General features: G+C 34.7%; 1 long non-coding RNA gene across 1 annotated transcript in view; it reads left to right on the plus strand.

Moving 5' to 3' along the window:
- Positions 1-12,582, plus strand: part of LOC308070785 — a 72,111-nt gene extending 59,529 nt beyond the window's left edge. Inside the window, exons 2-3 of the long non-coding RNA XR_013930853.1 lie at positions 9,747-9,772; positions 12,506-12,582. This is a non-coding gene — a long non-coding RNA (uncharacterized lncRNA). The remainder of the gene's footprint in view (positions 1-9,746; positions 9,773-12,505) is intronic.
- Positions 12,583-17,923: the final 5,341 nt, after the last annotated feature.

A 17,923-nucleotide genomic window follows, 5' to 3' on the forward strand; every position in this document is an offset into this window, starting at 1 on the left:
AATGGTACATCTTAAAGTTAAGTCTTAGCATTAAGACTTAGGGTTAAATCCCAGGGTTAAATTTCAAGGTAAAGTCTCAAGGTTAAGTCTCAGGGTTACGTGGTAAGGTTGTGTCTTAGGATTCAGTCTTAGGGTTAAGTTTTGAAGTTAAACTTGAGGTTAAGTCTTAGGGTTAAGTCTCAGGCTTATGTCTTAGGGATAAGTCTGAAGTTTAAACCTTAAGCTTAAGTCTTAGGGTTAAGCCTTAAGGTTAAGTGTCAGGGTTAATTCCTAAAGGTTAAGTCTTAAGTTTACATCTCATAGATTGAGCCTTAGGGTTAATTAAGTCTTAAGTTTACATCTCATAGATTGAGTCTTAGGGTTAAGTCTTCATCTTAAGTCTTAGGGTTAAGTCTTAGAGTACAATCTTGAGGATAAGTCTTATGGTTAAGTCTCAGGGTTAAGTCTTAATGTTAAGTCTTAAGGTTGAGCCTTAAGGTTAAGTCTTAGGGTTAAGCCTTAGAGTTATGCCTTGGGGATAAGTCTTAGGGCTAAGTCTCAGGATTAAGTATCAAGGTTAAAGCTCAAGGATAAGTCTCAGGGCTACGTTTTAGGGTTAAGTCTTCAGGTTAAATCTTAGGTTTAAGTCTCAGTTTTCAGTTTTAGGGATAAGTCTTATGGATAAATTTCACGACTAAGTCTCAGGGTTGAGTCTTAAGGTTAAAACTTAACCTGAAGTCTTAGGGTTAAGTCTTATGGTTAAATCTTAATGTTAAATCGTAATTTTAAGTCTTAGCGTTCAGTCTAAAGTTTAAATCACAAGTTGAAGTCTTAGGGTTAACTCTTTAGAGTTACGTCTTGGGGATAAGTCTTAGGGTTAAGTCTTAGGGTTAAGTCTTAACGTTTCAGTCCTAAGGTTAACTCTTAGGGTTAAATCTGTAAGGTCAACACTTAAGGTTAACTCTTAGGGTTAAGTTTAGGGTTAAGCCTTAAGGTTACATCTTCAAGTTAAATATTAAGGTTAAGTCTTAGGGTTATTTCTTAAGTTTAAGTCTGAGGGTTATATCTGAGCGTTAATTATTAAGTTGAAGTCTTAGAGTTCATTCTCAGGGTTAAGTCTTCAAGTTACTTCTTAAGGTTGAGACTTAGGGTTAAGTTTTAAGGTTAAGTCCGAATGTTACATCTTAAAGTTAAGTCTTAGGGTTAAATCTCAGTGTTAAGTCTCAAGGTTAGGTCTCAGGGTAGAAGTCGTAAGGTTGTGTCTTAATGTTCAGTCTTATTGTTAAGTCTTAAAAGTTATATTTTAGGGTTCAGTCTTAGGGTTAAGTCTAAAGTTTAATTCATAAGTTTAAGTCTTAGACTTAAGTCTTGGGGTTAAGTCTTAGGGTTAAGTCTTAAATCTTAGGTTTAAGTCTCAGTGTTGAGTCTTAGGGATAAGTCTTTGAATTAAGTCTTCAAGTTTTGTCTTAAGGTTTAACCTTAAGTTTACGTCATAGGGTTAAGTCTTAGGGTTAAGTATTGAGTGTAAATCTTAAGGTTACGCTTTAAGGTTAAGTCTTAATGGTACATCTTAAAGTTAAGTCTTAGCATTAAGACTTAGGGTTAAATCCCAGGGTTAAATTTCAAGGTAAAGTCTCAAGGTTAAGTCTCAGGGTTACGTGGTAAGGTTGTGTCTTAGGATTCAGTCTTAGGGTTAAGTTTTGAAGTTAAACTTGAGATTAAGTCTTAGGGTTAAGTCTCAGGCTTATGTCTTAGGGATAAGTCTTAAGTTTAAACCTTAAGCTTAAGTCTTAGGGTTAAGCCTTAAGGTTAAGTGTCAGGGTTAATTCCTAAAGGTTAAGTCTTAAGTTTACATCTCATAGATTGAGCCTTAGGGTTAATTAAGTCTTAAGTTTACATCTCATAGATTGAGTCTTAGGGTTAAGTCTTCATCTTAAGTCTTAGGGTTAAGTCTTAGAGTACAATCTTGAGGATAAGTCTTATGGTTAAGTCTCAGGGTTAAGTCTTAATGTTAAGTCTTAAGGTTGAGCCTTAAGGTTAAGTCTTAGGGTTAAGCCTTAGAGTTATGCCTTGGGGATAAGTCTTAGGGCTAAGTCTCAGGATTAAGTATCAAGGTTAAAGCTCAAGGATAAGTCTCAGGGCTACGTTTTAGGGTTAAGTCTTCAGGTTAAATCTTAGGTTTAAGTCTCAGTTTTCAGTTTTAGGGATAAGTCTTATGGATAAATTTCACGACTAAGTCTCAGGGTTGAGTCTTAAGGTTAAAACTTAACCTGAAGTCTTAGGGTTAAGTCTTATGGTTAAATCTTAATGTTAAATCGTAATTTTAAGTCTTAGCGTTCAGTCTAAAGTTTAAATCACAAGTTGAAGTCTTAGGGTTAACTCTTTAGAGTTACGTCTTGGGGATAAGTCTTAGGGTTAAGTCTTAACGTTTCAGTCCTAAGGTTAACTCTTAGGGTTAAATCTGTAAGGTCAACACTTAAGGTTAACTCTTAGGGTTAAGTTTAGGGTTAAGCCTTAAGGTTACATCTTCAAGTTAAATATTAAGGTTAAGTCTTAGGGCTATTTCTTAAGTTTAAGTCTGAGGGTTATATCTGAGCGTTAATTATTAAGTTGAAGTCTTAGAGTTCATTCTCAGGGTTAAGTCTTCAAGTTACTTCTTAAGGTTGAGGCTTAGGGTTAAGTTTTAAGGTTAAGTCCGAATGTTACATCTTAAAGTTAAGTCTTAGGGTTAAATCTCAGTGTTAAGTCTCAAGGTTAGGTCTCAGGGTAGAAGTCGTAAGGTTGTGTCTTAATGTTCAGTCTTATTGTTAAGTCTTAAAAGTTATATTTTAGGGTTCAGTCTTAGGGTTAAGTCTAAAGTTTAATTCATAAGTTTAAGTCTTAGACTTAAGTCTTGGGGTTAAGTCTTAGGGTTAAGTCTTAAATCTTAGGTTTAAGTCTCAGTGTTGAGTCTTAGGGATAAGTCTTTGAATTAAGTCTTCAAGTTTTGTCTTAAGGTTTAACCTTAAGTTTACGTCATAGGGTTAAGTCTTAGGGTTAAGTATTGAGTGTAAATCTTAAGGTTACGCTTTAAGGTTAAGTCTTAATGGTACATCTTAAAGTTAAGTCTTAGCATTAAGACTTAGGGTTAAATCCCAGGGTTAAATTTCAAGGTAAAGTCTCAAGGTTAAGTCTCAGGGTTACGTGGTAAGGTTGTGTCTTAGGATTCAGTCTTAGGGTTAAGTTTTGAAGTTAAACTTGAGATTAAGTCTTAGGGTTAAGTCTCAGGCTTATGTCTTAGGGATAAGTCTTAAGTTTAAACCTTAAGCTTAAGTCTTAGGGTTAAGCCTTAAGGTTAAGTGTCAGGGTTAATTCCTAAAGGTTAAGTCTTAAGTTTACATCTCATAGATTGAGCCTTAGGGTTAATTAAGTCTTAAGTTTACATCTCATAGATTGAGTCTTAGGGTTAAGTCTTCATCTTAAGTCTTAGGGTTAAGTCTTAGAGTACAATCTTGAGGATAAGTCTTATGGTTAAGTCTCAGGGTTAAGTCTTAATGTTAAGTCTTAAGGTTGAGCCTTAAGGTTAAGTCTTAGGGTTAAGCCTTAGAGTTATGCCTTGGGGATAAGTCTTAGGGCTAAGTCTCAGGATTAAGTATCAAGGTTAAAGCTCAAGGATAAGTCTCAGGGCTACGTTTTAGGGTTAAGTCTTCAGGTTAAATCTTAGGTTTAAGTCTCAGTTTTCAGTTTTAGGGATAAGTCTTATGGATAAATTTCACGACTAAGTCTCAGGGTTGAGTCTTAAGGTTAAAACTTAACCTGAAGTCTTAGGGTTAAGTCTTATGGTTAAATCTTAATGTTAAATCGTAATTTTAAGTCTTAGCGTTCAGTCTAAAGTTTAAATCACAAGTTGAAGTCTTAGGGTTAACTCTTTAGAGTTACGTCTTGGGGATAAGTCTTAGGGTTAAGTCTTAACGTTTCAGTCCTAAGGTTAACTCTTAGGGTTAAATCTGTAAGGTCAACACTTAAGGTTAACTCTTAGGGTTAAGTTTAGGGTTAAGCCTTAAGGTTACATCTTCAAGTTAAATATTAAGGTTAAGTCTTAGGGCTATTTCTTAAGTTTAAGTCTGAGGGTTATATCTGAGCGTTAATTATTAAGTTGAAGTCTTAGAGTTCATTCTCAGGGTTAAGTCTTCAAGTTACTTCTTAAGGTTGAGGCTTAGGGTTAAGTTTTAAGGTTAAGTCCGAATGTTACATCTTAAAGTTAAGTCTTAGGGTTAAATCTCAGTGTTAAGTCTCAAGGTTAGGTCTCAGGGTAGAAGTCGTAAGGTTGTGTCTTAATGTTCAGTCTTATTGTTAAGTCTTAAAAGTTATATTTTAGGGTTCAGTCTTAGGGTTAAGTCTAAAGTTTAATTCATAAGTTTAAGTCTTAGACTTAAGTCTTGGGGCTAAGTCTTAGGGTTAAGTCTTAAATCTTAGGTTTAAGTCTCAGTGTTGAGTCTTAGGGATAAGTCTTTGAATTAAGTCTTCAAGTTTTGTCTTAAGGTTTAACCTTAAGTTTACGTCATAGGGTTAAGTCTTAGGGTTAAGTATTGAGTGTAAATCTTAAGGTTACGCTTTAAGATTAAGTCTTAATGGTACATCTTAAAGTTAAGTCTTAGCATTAAGACTTAGGGTTAAATCCCAGGGTTAAATTTCAAGGTAAAGTCTCAAGGTTAAGTCTCAGGGTTACGTGGTAAGGTTGTGTCTTAGGATTCAGTCTTAGGCTTAAGTTTTGAAGTTAAGCTTGAGATTAAGTCTTAGGGTTAAGTCTCAGGCTTATGTCTTAGGGATAAGTCTTAAGTTTAAACCTTAAGCTTAAGTCTTAGGGTTAAGCCTTAAGGTTAAGTGTCAGGGTTAATTCCTAAAGGTTAAGTCTTAAGTTTACATCTCATAGATTGAGCCTTAGGGTTAATTAAGTCTTAAGTTTACATCTCATAGATTGAGTCTTAGGGTTAAGTCTTCATCTTAAGTCTTAGGTTTAAGTCTTAGAGTACAATCTTGAGGATAAGTCTTATGGTTAAGTCTCAGGGTTAAGTCTTAATGTTAAGTCTTAAGGTTGAGCCTTAAGGTTAAGTCTTAGGGTTAAGCCTTAGAGTTATGCCTTGGGGATAAGTCTTAGGGCTAAGTCTCAGGATTAAGTATCAAGGTTAAAGCTCAAGGATAAGTCTCAGGGCTACGTTTTAGGGTTAAGTCTTCAGGTTAAATCTTAGGTTTAGGTCTCAGTTTTCAGTTTTAGGGATAAGTCTTATGGATAAATTTCACGACTAAGTCTCAGGGTTGAGTCTTAAGGTTAAAACTTAACCTGAAGTCTTAGGGTTAAGTCTTATGGTTAAATCTTAATGTTAAATCGTAATTTTAAGTCTTAGCGTTCAGTCTAAAGTTTAAATCACAAGTTGAAGTCTTAGGGTTAACTCTTTAGAGTTACGTCTTGGGGATAAGTCTTAGGGTTAAGTCTTAACGTTTCAGTCCTAAGGTTAACTCTTAGGGTTAAATCTGTAAGGTCAACACTTAAGGTTAACTCTTAGGGTTAAGTTTAGGGTTAAGCCTTAAGGTTACATCTTCAAGTTAAATATTAAGGTTAAGTCTTAGGGTTATTTCTTAAGTTTAAGTCTGAGGGTTATATCTGAGCGTTAATTATTAAGTTGAAGTCTTAGAGTTCATTCTCAGGGTTAAGTCTTCAAGTTACTTCTTAAGGTTGAGACTTAGGGTTAAGTTTTAAGGTTAAGTCCGAATGTTACATCTTAAAGTTAAGTCTTAGGGTTAAATCTCAGTGTTAAGTCTCAAGGTTAGGTCTCAGGGTAGAAGTCGTAAGGTTGTGTCTTAATGTTCAGTCTTATTGTTAAGTCTTAAAAGTTATATTTTAGGGTTCAGTCTTAGGGTTAAATTTTAAGGTTAAGTCTTCGGGTTAAGTCTTAAGGTGAAGTCTTATGGCTTGAGTCTTAGGGTTAAGTCTAAAGTTTAATTCATAAGTTTAAGTCTTAGACTTAAGTCTTGGGGCTAAGTCTTAGGGTTAAGTCTTAAATCTTAGGTTTAAGTCTCAGTGTTGAGTCTTAGGGATAAGTCTTTGAATTAAGTCTTCAAGTTTTGTCTTAAGGTTTAACCTTAAGTTTACGTCATAGGGTTAAGTCTTAGGGTTAAGTATTGAGTGTAAATCTTAAGGTTACGCTTTAAGGTTAAGTCTTAATGGTACATCTTAAAGTTAAGTCTTAGCATTAAGACTTAGGGTTAAATCCCAGGGTAAAATTTCAAGGTAAGGTCTCAAGGTTAAGTCTCAGGGTTACGTGGTAAGGTTGTGTCTTAGGATTCAGTCTTAGGGTTAAGTTTTGAAGTTAAACTTGAGGTTAAGTCTTAGGGTTAAGTCTCAGGCTTATGTCTTAGGGATAAGTCTTAAGTTTAAACCTTAAGCTTAAGTCTTAGGGTTAAGCCTTAAGGTTAAGTGTCAGGGTTAATTCCTAAAGGTTAAGTCTTAAGTTTACATCTCATAGATTGAGCCTTAGGGTTAATTAAGTCTTAAGTTTACATCTCATAGATTGAGTCTTAGGGTTAAGTCTTCATCTTAAGTCTTAGGTTTAAGTCTTAGAGTACAATCTTGAGGATAAGTCTTATGGTTAAGTCTTAATGTTAAGTCTTAAGGTTGAGCCTTAAGGTTAAGTCTTAGGGTTAAGCCTTAGAGTTATGTCTTGGGGATAAGTCTTAGGGCTAAGTCTCAGGATTAAGTATCAAGGTTAAAGCTCAAGGATAAGTCTCAGGGCTACGTTTTAGGGTTAAGTCTTCAGGTTAAATCTTAGGTTTAGGTCTCAGTTTTCAGTTTTAGGGATAAGTCTTATGGATAAATTCACGACTAAGTCTCAGGGTTGAGTCTTAAGGTTAAAACTTAACCTGAAGTCTTAGGGTTAAGTCTTATGGTTAAATCTTAATGTTAAATCGTAATTTTAAGTCTTAGCGTTCAGTCTAAAGTTTAAATCACAAGTTGAAGTCTTAGGGTTAACTCTTTAGAGTTACGTCTTGGGGATAAGTCTTAGGGTTAAGTCTTAACGTTTCAGTCCTAAGGTTAACTCTTAGGGTTAAATCTGTAAGGTCAACACTTAAGGTTAACTCTTAGGGTTAAGTTTAGGGTTAAGCCTTAAGGTTACATCTTCAAGTTAAATATTAAGGTTAAGTCTTAGGGCTATTTCTTAAGTATAAGTCTGAGGGTTATATCTGAGCGTTAATTATTAAGTTGAAGTCTTAGAGTTCATTCTCAGGGTTAAGTCTTCAAGTTACTTCTTAAGGTTGAGGCTTAGGGTTAAGTTTGAAGGTTAAGTCCGAATGTTACATCTTAAAGTTAAGTCTTAGGGTTAAATCTCAGTGTTAAGTCTCAAGGTTAGGTCTCAGGGTAGAAGTCGTAAGGTTGTGTCTTAATGTTCAGTCTTATTGTTAAGTCTTAAAAGTTATATTTTAGGGTTCAGTCTTAGGGTTAAATTTTAAGGTTAAGTCTTCGGGTTAAGTCTTAAGGTGAAGTCTTATGGCTTGAGTCTTAGGGTTAAGTCTAAAGTTTAATTCATAAGTTTAAGTCTTAGACTTAAGTCTTGGGGCTAAGTCTTAGGGTTAAGTCTTAAATCTTAGGTTTACGTCTCAGTGTTGAGTCTTAGGGATAAGTCTTTGAATTAAGTCTTCAAGTTTTGTCTTAAGGTTTAACCTTAAGTTTACGTCATAGGGTTAAGTCTTAGGGTTAAGTATTGAGTGTAAATCTTAAGGTTACGCTTTAAGGTTAAGTCTTAATGGTACATCTTAAAGTTAAGTCTTAGCATTAAGACTTAGGGTTAAATCCCAGGGTTAAATTTCAAGGTAAAGTCTCAAGGTTAAGTCTCAGGGTTACGTGGTAAGGTTGTGTCTTAGGATTCAGTCTTAGGGTTAAGTTTTGAAGTTAAGCTTGAGGTTAAGTCTTAGGGTTAAGTCTCAGGCTTATGTCTTAGGGATAAGTCTTAAGTTTAAACCTTAAGCTTAAGTCTTAGGGTTAAGCCTTAAGGTTAAGTGTCAGGGTTAATTCCTAAAGGTTAAGTCTTAAGTTTACATCTCATAGATTGAGCCTTAGGGTTAATTAAGTCTTAAGTTTACATCTCATAGATTGAGTCTTAGGGTTAAGTCTTCATCTTAAGTCTTAGGGTTAAGTCTTAGAGTACAATCTTGAGGATAAGTCTTATGGTTAAGTCTTAATGTTAAGTCTTAAGGTTGAGCCTTAAGGTTAAGTCTTAGGGTTAAGCCTTAGAGTTATGCCTTGGGGCTAAGTCTTAGGGCTAAGTCTCAGGATTAAGTATCAAGGTTAAAGCTCAAGGATAAGTCTCAGGGCTACGTTTTAGGGTTAAGTCTTCAGGTTAAATCTTAGGTTTAGGTCTCAGTTTTCAGTTTTAGGGATAAGTCTTATGGATAAATTTCACGACTAAGTCTCAGGGTTGAGTCTTAAGGTTAAAACTTAACCTGAAGTCTTAGGGTTAAGTCTTATGGTTAAATCTTAATGTTAAATCGTAATTTTAAGTCTTAGCGTTCAGTCTAAAGTTTAAATCACAAGTTGAAGTCTTAGGGTTAACTCTTTAGAGTTACGTCTTGGGGATAAGTCTTAGGGTTAAGTCTTAACGTTTCAGTCCTAAGGTTAACTCTTAGGGTTAAATCTGTAAGGTCAACACTTAAGGTTAACTCTTAGGGTTAAGTTTAGGGTTAAGCCTTAAGGTTACATCTTCAAGTTAAATATTAAGGTTAAGTCTTAGGGTTATTTCTTAAGTTTAAGTCTGAGGGTTATATCTGAGCGTTAATTATTAAGTTGAAGTCTTAGAGTTCATTCTCAGGGTTAAGTCTTCAAGTTACTTCTTAAGGTTGAGACTTAGGGTTAAGTTTTAAGGTTAAGTCCGAATGTTACATCTTAAAGTTAAGTCTTAGGGTTAAATCTCAGTGTTAAGTCTCAAGGTTAGGTCTCAGGGTAGAAGTCGTAAGGTTGTGTCTTAATGTTCAGTCTTATTGTTAAGTCTTAAAAGTTATATTTTAGGGTTCAGTCTTAGGGTTAAATTTTAAGGTTAAGTCTTCGGGTTAAGTCTTAAGGTGAAGTCTTATGGCTTGAGTCTTAGGGTTAAGTCTAAAGTTTAATTCATAAGTTTAAGTCTTAGACTTAAGTCTTGGGGCTAAGTCTTAGGGTTAAGTCTTAAATCTTAGGTTTAAGTCTCAGTGTTGAGTCTTAGGGATAAGTCTTTGAATTAAGTCTTCAAGTTTTGTCTTAAGGTTTAACCTTAAGTTTACGTCATAGGGTTAAGTCTTAGGGTTAAGTATTGAGTGTAAATCTTAAGGTTACGCTTTAAGGTTAAGTCTTAATGGTACATCTTAAAGTTAAGTCTTAGCATTAAGACTTAGGGTTAAATCCCAGGGTTAAATTTCAAGGTAAAGTCTCAAGGTTAAGTCTCAGGGTTACGTGGTAAGGTTGTGTCTTAGGATTCAGTCTTAGGGTTAAGTTTTGAAGTTAAACTTGAGGTTAAGTCTTAGGGTTAAGTCTCAGGCTTATGTCTTAGGGATAAGTCTTAAGTTTAAACCTTAAGCTTAAGTCTTCGGGTTAAGCCTTAAGGTTAAGTGTCAGGGTTAATTCCTAAAGGTTAAGTCTTAAGTTTACATCTCATAGATTGAGCCTTAGGTTTAATTAAGTCTTAAGTTTACATCTCATAGATTGAGTCTTAGGGTTAAGTCTTCATCTTAAGTCTTAGGGTTAAGTCTTAGAGTACAATCTTGAGGATAAGTCTCAGGGTTAAGTCTTAATGTTAAGTCTTAAGGTTGAGCCTTAAGGTTAAGTCTTAGGGTTAAGCCTTAGAGTTATGCCTTGGGGCTAAGTCTTAGGGCTAAGTCTCAGGATTAAGTATCAAGGTTAAAGCTCAAGGATAAGTCTCAGGGCTACGTTTTAGGGTTAAGTCTTCAGGTTAAATCTTAGGTTTAGGTCTCAGTTTTCAGTTTTAGGGATAAGTCTTATGGATAAATTTCACGACTAAGTCTCAGGGTTGAGTCTTAAGGTTAAAACTTAACCTGAAGTCTTAGGGTTAAGTCTTATGGTTAAATCTTAATGTTAAATCGTAATTTTAAGTCTTAGCGTTCAGTCTAAAGTTTAAATCACAAGTTGAAGTCTTAGGGTTAACTCTTTAGAGTTACGTCTTGGGGATAAGTCTTAGGGTTAAGTCTTAACGTTTCAGTCCTAAGGTTAACTCTTAGGGTTAAATCTGTAAGGTCAACACTTAAGGTTAACTCTTAGGGTTAAGTTTAGGGTTAAGCCTTAAGGTTACATCTTCAAGTTAAATATTAAGGTTAAGTCTTAGGGCTATTTCTTAAGTTTAAGTCTGAGGGTTATATCTGAGCGTTAATTATTAAGTTGAAGTCTTAGAGTTCATTCTCAGGGTTAAGTCTTCAAGTTACTTCTTAAGGTTGAGGCTTAGGGTTAAGTTTTAAGGTTAAGTCCGAATGTTACATCTTAAAGTTAAGTCTTAGGGTTAAATCTCAGTGTTAAGTCTCAAGGTTAGGTCTCAGGGTAGAAGTCGTAAGGTTGTGTCTTAATGTTCAGTCTTATTGTTAAGTCTTAAAAGTTATATTTTAGGGTTCAGTCTTAGGGTTAAGTCTAAAGTTTAATTCATAAGTTTAAGTCTTAGACTTAAGTCTTGGGGTTAAGTCTTAGGGTTAAGTCTTAAATCTTAGGTTTAAGTCTCAGTGTTGAGTCTTAGGGATAAGTCTTTGAATTAAGTCTTCAAGTTTTGTCTTAAGGTTTAACCTTAAGTTTACGTCATAGGGTTAAGTCTTAGGGTTAAGTATTGAGTGTAAATCTTAAGGTTACGCTTTAAGGTTAAGTCTTAATGGTACATCTTAAAGTTAAGTCTTAGCATTAAGACTTAGGGTTAAATCCCAGGGTTAAATTTCAAGGTAAAGTCTCAAGGTTAAGTCTCAGGGTTACGTGGTAAGGTTGTGTCTTAGGATTCAGTCTTAGGGTTAAGTTTTGAAGTTAAACTTGAGATTAAGTCTTAGGGTTAAGTCTCAGGCTTATGTCTTAGGGATAAGTCTTAAGTTTAAACCTTAAGCTTAAGTCTTAGGGTTAAGCCTTAAGGTTAAGTGTCAGGGTTAATTCCTAAAGGTTAAGTCTTAAGTTTACATCTCATAGATTGAGCCTTAGGGTTAATTAAGTCTTAAGTTTACATCTCATAGATTGAGTCTTAGGGTTAAGTCTTCATCTTAAGTCTTAGGTTTAAGTCTTAGAGTACAATCTTGAGGATAAGTCTTATGGTTAAGTCTCAGGGTTAAGTCTTAATGTTAAGTCTTAAGGTTGAGCCTTAAGGTTAAGTCTTAGGGTTAAGCCTTAGAGTTATGCCTTGGGGATAAGTCTTAGGGCTAAGTCTCAGGATTAAGTATCAAGGTTAAAGCTCAAGGATAAGTCTCAGGGCTACGTTTTAGGGTTAAGTCTTCAGGTTAAATCTTAGGTTTAGGTCTCAGTTTTCAGTTTTAGGGATAAGTCTTATGGATAAATTTCACGACTAAGTCTCAGGGTTGAGTCTTAAGGTTAAAACTTAACCTGAAGTCTTAGGGTTAAGTCTTATGGTTAAATCTTAATGTTAAATCGTAATTTTAAGTCTTAGCGTTCAGTCTAAAGTTTAAATCACAAGTTGAAGTCTTAGGGTTAACTCTTTAGAGTTACGTCTTGGGGATAAGTCTTAGGGTTAAGTCTTAACGTTTCAGTCCTAAGGTTAACTCTTAGGGTTAAATCTGTAAGGTCAACACTTAAGGTTAACTCTTAGGGTTAAGTTTAGGGTTAAGCCTTAAGGTTACATCTTCAAGTTAAATATTAAGGTTAAGTCTTAGGGTTATTTCTTAAGTTTAAGTCTGAGGGTTATATCTGAGCGTTAATTATTAAGTTGAAGTCTTAGAGTTCATTCTCAGGGTTAAGTCTTCAAGTTACTTCTTAAGGTTGAGACTTAGGGTTAAGTTTTAAGGTTAAGTCCGAATGTTACATCTTAAAGTTAAGTCTTAGGGTTAAATCTCAGTGTTAAGTCTCAAGGTTAGGTCTCAGGGTAGAAGTCGTAAGGTTGTGTCTTAATGTTCAGTCTTATTGTTAAGTCTTAAAAGTTATATTTTAGGGTTCAGTCTTAGGGTTAAATTTTAAGGTTAAGTCTTCGGGTTAAGTCTTAAGGTGAAGTCTTATGGCTTGAGTCTTAGGGTTAAGTCTAAAGTTTAATTCATAAGTTTAAGTCTTAGACTTAAGTCTTGGGGCTAAGTCTTAGGGTTAAGTCTTAAATCTTAGGTTTAAGTCTCAGTGTTGAGTCTTAGGGATAAGTCTTTGAATTAAGTCTTCAAGTTTTGTCTTAAGGTTTAACCTTAAGTTTACGTCATAGGGTTAAGTCTTAGGGTTAAGTATTGAGTGTAAATCTTAAGGTTACGCTTTAAGGTTAAGTCTTAATGGTACATCTTAAAGTTAAGTCTTAGCATTAAGACTTAGGGTTAAATCCCAGGGTAAAATTTCAAGGTAAGGTCTCAAGGTTAAGTCTCAGGGTTACGTGGTAAGGTTGTGTCTTAGGATTCAGTCTTAGGGTTAAGTTTTGAAGTTAAACTTGAGGTTAAGTCTTAGGGTTAAGTCTCAGGCTTATGTCTTAGGGATAAGTCTTAAGTTTAAACCTTAAGCTTAAGTCTTAGGGTTAAGCCTTAAGGTTAAGTGTCAGGGTTAATTCCTAAAGGTTAAGTCTTAAGTTTACATCTCATAGATTGAGCCTTAGGGTTAATTAAGTCTTAAGTTTACATCTCATAGATTGAGTCTTAGGGTTAAGTCTTCATCTTAAGTCTTAGGGTTAAGTCTTAGAGTACAATCTTGAGGATAAGTCTTATGGTTAAGTCTCAGGGTTAAGTCTTAATGTTAAGTCTTAAGGTTGAGCCTTAAGGTTAAGTCTTAGGGTTAAGCCTTAGAGTTATGCCTTGGGGCTAAGTCTTAGGGCTAAGTCTCAGGATTAAGTATCAAGGTTAAAGCTCAAGGATAAGTCTCAGGGCTACGTTTTAGGGTTAAGTCTTCAGGTTAAATCTTAGGTTTAAGTCTCAGTTTTCAGTTTTAGGGATAAGTCTTATGGATAAATTTCACGACTAAGTCTCAGGGTTGAGTCTTAAGGTTAAAACTTAACCTGAAGTCTTAGGGTTAAGTCTTATGGTTAAATCTTAATGTTAAATCGTAATTTTAAGTCTTAGCGTTCAGTCTAAAGTTTAAATCACAAGTTGAAGTCTTAGGGTTAACTCTTTAGAGTTACGTCTTGGGGATAAGTCTTAGGGTTAAGTCTTAACGTTTCAGTCCTAAGGTTAACTCTTAGGGTTAAATCTGTAAGGTCAACACTTAAGGTTAACTCTTAGGGTTAAGTTTAGGGTTAAGCCTTAAGGTTACATCTTCAAGTTAAATATTAAGGTTAAGTCTTAGGGCTATTTCTTAAGTTTAAGTCTGAGGGTTATATCTGAGCGTTAATTATTAAGTTGAAGTCTTAGAGTTCATTCTCAGGGTTAAGTCTTCAAGTTACTTCTTAAGGTTGAGGCTTAGGGTTAAGTTTTAAGGTTAAGTCCGAATGTTACATCTTAAAGTTAAGTCTTAGGGTTAAATCTCAGTGTTAAGTCTCAAGGTTAGGTCTCAGGGTAGAAGTCGTAAGGTTGTGTCTTAATGTTCAGTCTTATTGTTAAGTCTTAAAAGTTATATTTTAGGGTTCAGTCTTAGGGTTAAGTCTAAAGTTTAATTCATAAGTTTAAGTCTTAGACTTAAGTCTTGGGGTTAAGTCTTAGGGTTAAGTCTTAAATCTTAGGTTTAAGTCTCAGTGTTGAGTCTTAGGGATAAGTCTTTGAATTAAGTCTTCAAGTTTTGTCTTAAGGTTTAACCTTAAGTTTACGTCATAGGGTTAAGTCTTAGGGTTAAGTATTGAGTGTAAATCTTAAGGTTACGCTTTAAGGTTAAGTCTTAATGGTACATCTTAAAGTTAAGTCTTAGCATTAAGACTTAGGGTTAAATCCCAGGGTTAAATTTCAAGGTAAAGTCTCAAGGTTAAGTCTCAGGGTTACGTGGTAAGGTTGTGTCTTAGGATTCAGTCTTAGGGTTAAGTTTTGAAGTTAAACTTGAGATTAAGTCTTAGGGTTAAGTCTCAGGCTTATGTCTTAGGGATAAGTCTTAAGTTTAAACCTTAAGCTTAAGTCTTAGGGTTAAGCCTCAGGGTTAAGTCTTAATGTTAAGTCTTAAGGTTGAGCCTTAAGGTTAAGTCTTAGGGTTAAGCCTTAGAGTTATGCCTTGGGGATAAGTCTTAGGGCTAAGTCTCAGGATTAAGTATCAAGGTTAAAGCTCAAGGATAAGTCTCAGGGCTACGTTTTAGGGTTAAGTCTTCAGGTTAAATCTTAGGTTTAGGTCTCAGTTTTCAGTTTTAGGGATAAGTCTTATGGATAAATTTCACGACTAAGTCTCAGGGTTGAGTCTTAAGGTTAAAACTTAACCTGAAGTCTTAGGGTTAAGTCTTATGGTTAAATCTTAATGTTAAATCGTAATTTTAAGTCTTAGCGTTCAGTCTAAAGTTTAAATCACAAGTTGAAGTCTTAGGGTTAACTCTTTAGAGTTACGTCTTGGGGATAAGTCTTAGGGTTAAGTCTTAACGTTTCAGTCCTAAGGTTAACTCTTAGGGTTAAATCTGTAAGGTCAACACTTAAGGTTAACTCTTAGGGTTAAGTTTAGGGTTAAGCCTTAAGGTTACATCTTCAAGTTAAATATTAAGGTTAAGTCTTAGGGTTATTTCTTAAGTTTAAGTCTGAGGGTTATATCTGAGCGTTAATTATTAAGTTGAAGTCTTAGAGTTCATTCTCAGGGTTAAGTCTTCAAGTTACTTCTTAAGGTTGAGGCTTAGGGTTAAGTTTTAAGGTTAAGTCCGAATGTTACATCTTAAAGTTAAGTCTTAGGGTTAAATCTCAGTGTTAAGTCTCAAGGTTAGGTCTCAGGGTAGAAGTCGTAAGGTTGTGTCTTAATGTTCAGTCTTATTGTTAAGTCTTAAAAGTTATATTTTAGGGTTCAGTCTTAGGGTTAAATTTTAAGGTTAAGTCTTCGGGTTAAGTCTTAAGGTGAAGTCTTATGGCTTGAGTCTTAGGGTTAAGTCTAAAGTTTAATTCATAAGTTTAAGTCTTAGACTTAAGTCTTGGGGCTAAGTCTTAGGGTTAAGTCTTAAATCTTAGGTTTACGTCTCAGTGTTGAGTCTTAGGGATAAGTCTTTGAATTAAGTCTTCAAGTTTTGTCTTAAGGTTTAACCTTAAGTTTACGTCATAGGGTTAAGTCTTAGGGTTAAGTATTGAGTGTAAATCTTAAGGTTACGCTTTAAGGTTAAGTCTTAATGGTACATCTTAAAGTTAAGTCTTAGCATTAAGACTTAGGGTTAAATCCCAGGGTTAAATTTCAAGGTAAAGTCTCAAGGTTAAGTCTCAGGGTTACGTGGTAAGGTTGTGTCTTAGGATTCAGTCTTAGGGTTAAGTTTTGAAGTTAAGCTTGAGGTTAAGTCTTAGGGTTAAGTCTCAGGCTTATGTCTTAGGGATAAGTCTTAAGTTTAAACCTTAAGCTTAAGTCTTCGGGTTAAGCCTTAAGGTTAAGTGTCAGGGTTAATTCCTAAAGGTTAAGTCTTAAGTTTACATCTCATAGATTGAGCCTTAGGGTTAATTAAGTCTTAAGTTTACATCTCATAGATTGAGTCTTAGGGTTAAGTCTTCATCTTAAGTCTTAGGGTTAAGTCTTAGAGTACAATCTTGAGGATAAGTCTTATGGTTAAGTCTTAATGTTAAGTCTTAAGGTTGAGCCTTAAGGTTAAGTCTTAGGGTTAAGCCTTAGAGTTATGCCTTGGGGCTAAGTCTTAGGGCTAAGTCTCAGGATTAAGTATCAAGGTTAAAGCTCAAGGATAAGTCTCAGGGCTACGTTTTAGGGTTAAGTCTTCAGGTTAAATCTTAGGTTTAGGTCTCAGTTTTCAGTTTTAGGGATAAGTCTTATGGATAAATTTCACGACTAAGTCTCAGGGTTGAGTCTTAAGGTTAAAACTTAACCTGAAGTCTTAGGGTTAAGTCTTATGGTTAAATCTTAATGTTAAATCGTAATTTTAAGTCTTAGCGTTCAGTCTAAAGTTTAAATCACAAGTTGAAGTCTTAGGGTTAACTCTTTAGAGTTACGTCTTGGGGATAAGTCTTAGGGTTAAGTCTTAACGTTTCAGTCCTAAGGTTAACTCTTAGGGTTAAATCTGTAAGGTCAACACTTAAGGTTAACTCTTAGGGTTAAGTTTAGGGTTAAGCCTTAAGGTTACATCTTCAAGTTAAATATTAAGGTTAAGTCTTAGGGTTATTTCTTAAGTTTAAGTCTGAGGGTTATATCTGAGCGTTAATTATTAAGTTGAAGTCTTAGAGTTCATTCTCAGGGTTAAGTCTTCAAGTTACTTCTTAAGGTTGAGACTTAGGGTTAAGTTTTAAGGTTAAGTCCGAATGTTACATCTTAAAGTTAAGTCTTAGGGTTAAATCTCAGTGTTAAGTCTCAAGGTTAGGTCTCAGGGTAGAAGTCGTAAGGTTGTGTCTTAATGTTCAGTCTTATTGTTAAGTCTTAAAAGTTATATTTTAGGGTTCAGTCTTAGGGTTAAATTTTAAGGTTAAGTCTTCGGGTTAAGTCTTAAGGTGAAGTCTTATGGCTTGAGTCTTAGGGTTAAGTCTAAAGTTTAATTCATAAGTTTAAGTCTTAGACTTAAGTCTTGGGGCTAAGTCTTAGGGTTAAGTCTTAAATCTTAGGTTTAAGTCTCAGTGTTGAGTCTTAGGGATAAGTCTTTGAATTAAGTCTTCAAGTTTTGTCTTAAGGTTTAACCTTAAGTTTACGTCATAGGGTTAAGTCTTAGGGTTAAGTATTGAGTGTAAATCTTAAGGTTACGCTTTAAGGTTAATCTTAATGGTACATCTTAAAGTTAAGTCTTAGCATTAAGACTTAGGGTTAAATCCCAGGGTAAAATTTCAAGGTAAGGTCTCAAGGTTAAGTCTCAGGGTTACGTGGTAAGGTTGTGTCTTAGGATTCAGTCTTAGGGTTAAGTTTTGAAGTTAAACTTGAGGTTAAGTCTTAGGGTTAAGTCTCAGGCTTATGTCTTAGGGATAAGTCTTAAGTTTAAACCTTAAGCTTAAGTCTTAGGGTTAAGCCTTAAGGTTAAGTGTCAGGGTTAATTCCTAAAGGTTAAGTCTTAAGTTTACATCTCATAGATTGAGCCTTAGGGTTAATTAAGTCTTAAGTTTACATCTCATAGATTGAGTCTTAGGGTTAAGTCTTCATCTTAAGTCTTAGGTTTAAGTCTTAGAGTACAATCTTGAGGATAAGTCTTATGGTTAAGTCTTAATGTTAAGTCTTAAGGTTGAGCCTTAAGGTTAAGTCTTAGGGTTAAGCCTTAGAGTTATGTCTTGGGGATAAGTCTTAGGGCTAAGTCTCAGGATTAAGTATCAAGGTTAAAGCTCAAGGATAAGTCTCAGGGCTACGTTTTAGGGTTAAGTCTTCAGGTTAAATCTTAGGTTTAGGTCTCAGTTTTCAGTTTTAGGGATAAGTCTTATGGATAAATTCACGACTAAGTCTCAGGGTTGAGTCTTAAGGTTAAAACTTAACCTGAAGTCTTAGGGTTAAGTCTTATGGTTAAATCTTAATGTTAAATCGTAATTTTAAGTCTTAGCGTTCAGTCTAAAGTTTAAATCACAAGTTGAAGTCTTAGGGTTAACTCTTTAGAGTTACGTCTTGGGGATAAGTCTTAGGGTTAAGTCTTAACGTTTCAGTCCTAAGGTTAACTCTTAGGGTTAAATCTGTAAGGTCAACACTTAAGGTTAACTCTTAGGGTTAAGTTTAGGGTTAAGCCTTAAGGTTACATCTTCAAGTTAAATATTAAGGTTAAGTCTT

The sequence above is a fragment of the Falco punctatus genome (genome assembly GCF_963210335.1).
Source record: "Falco punctatus genome assembly, chromosome: 10".
NCBI classification, from domain to species: domain Eukaryota; kingdom Metazoa; phylum Chordata; class Aves; order Falconiformes; family Falconidae; genus Falco; species Falco punctatus.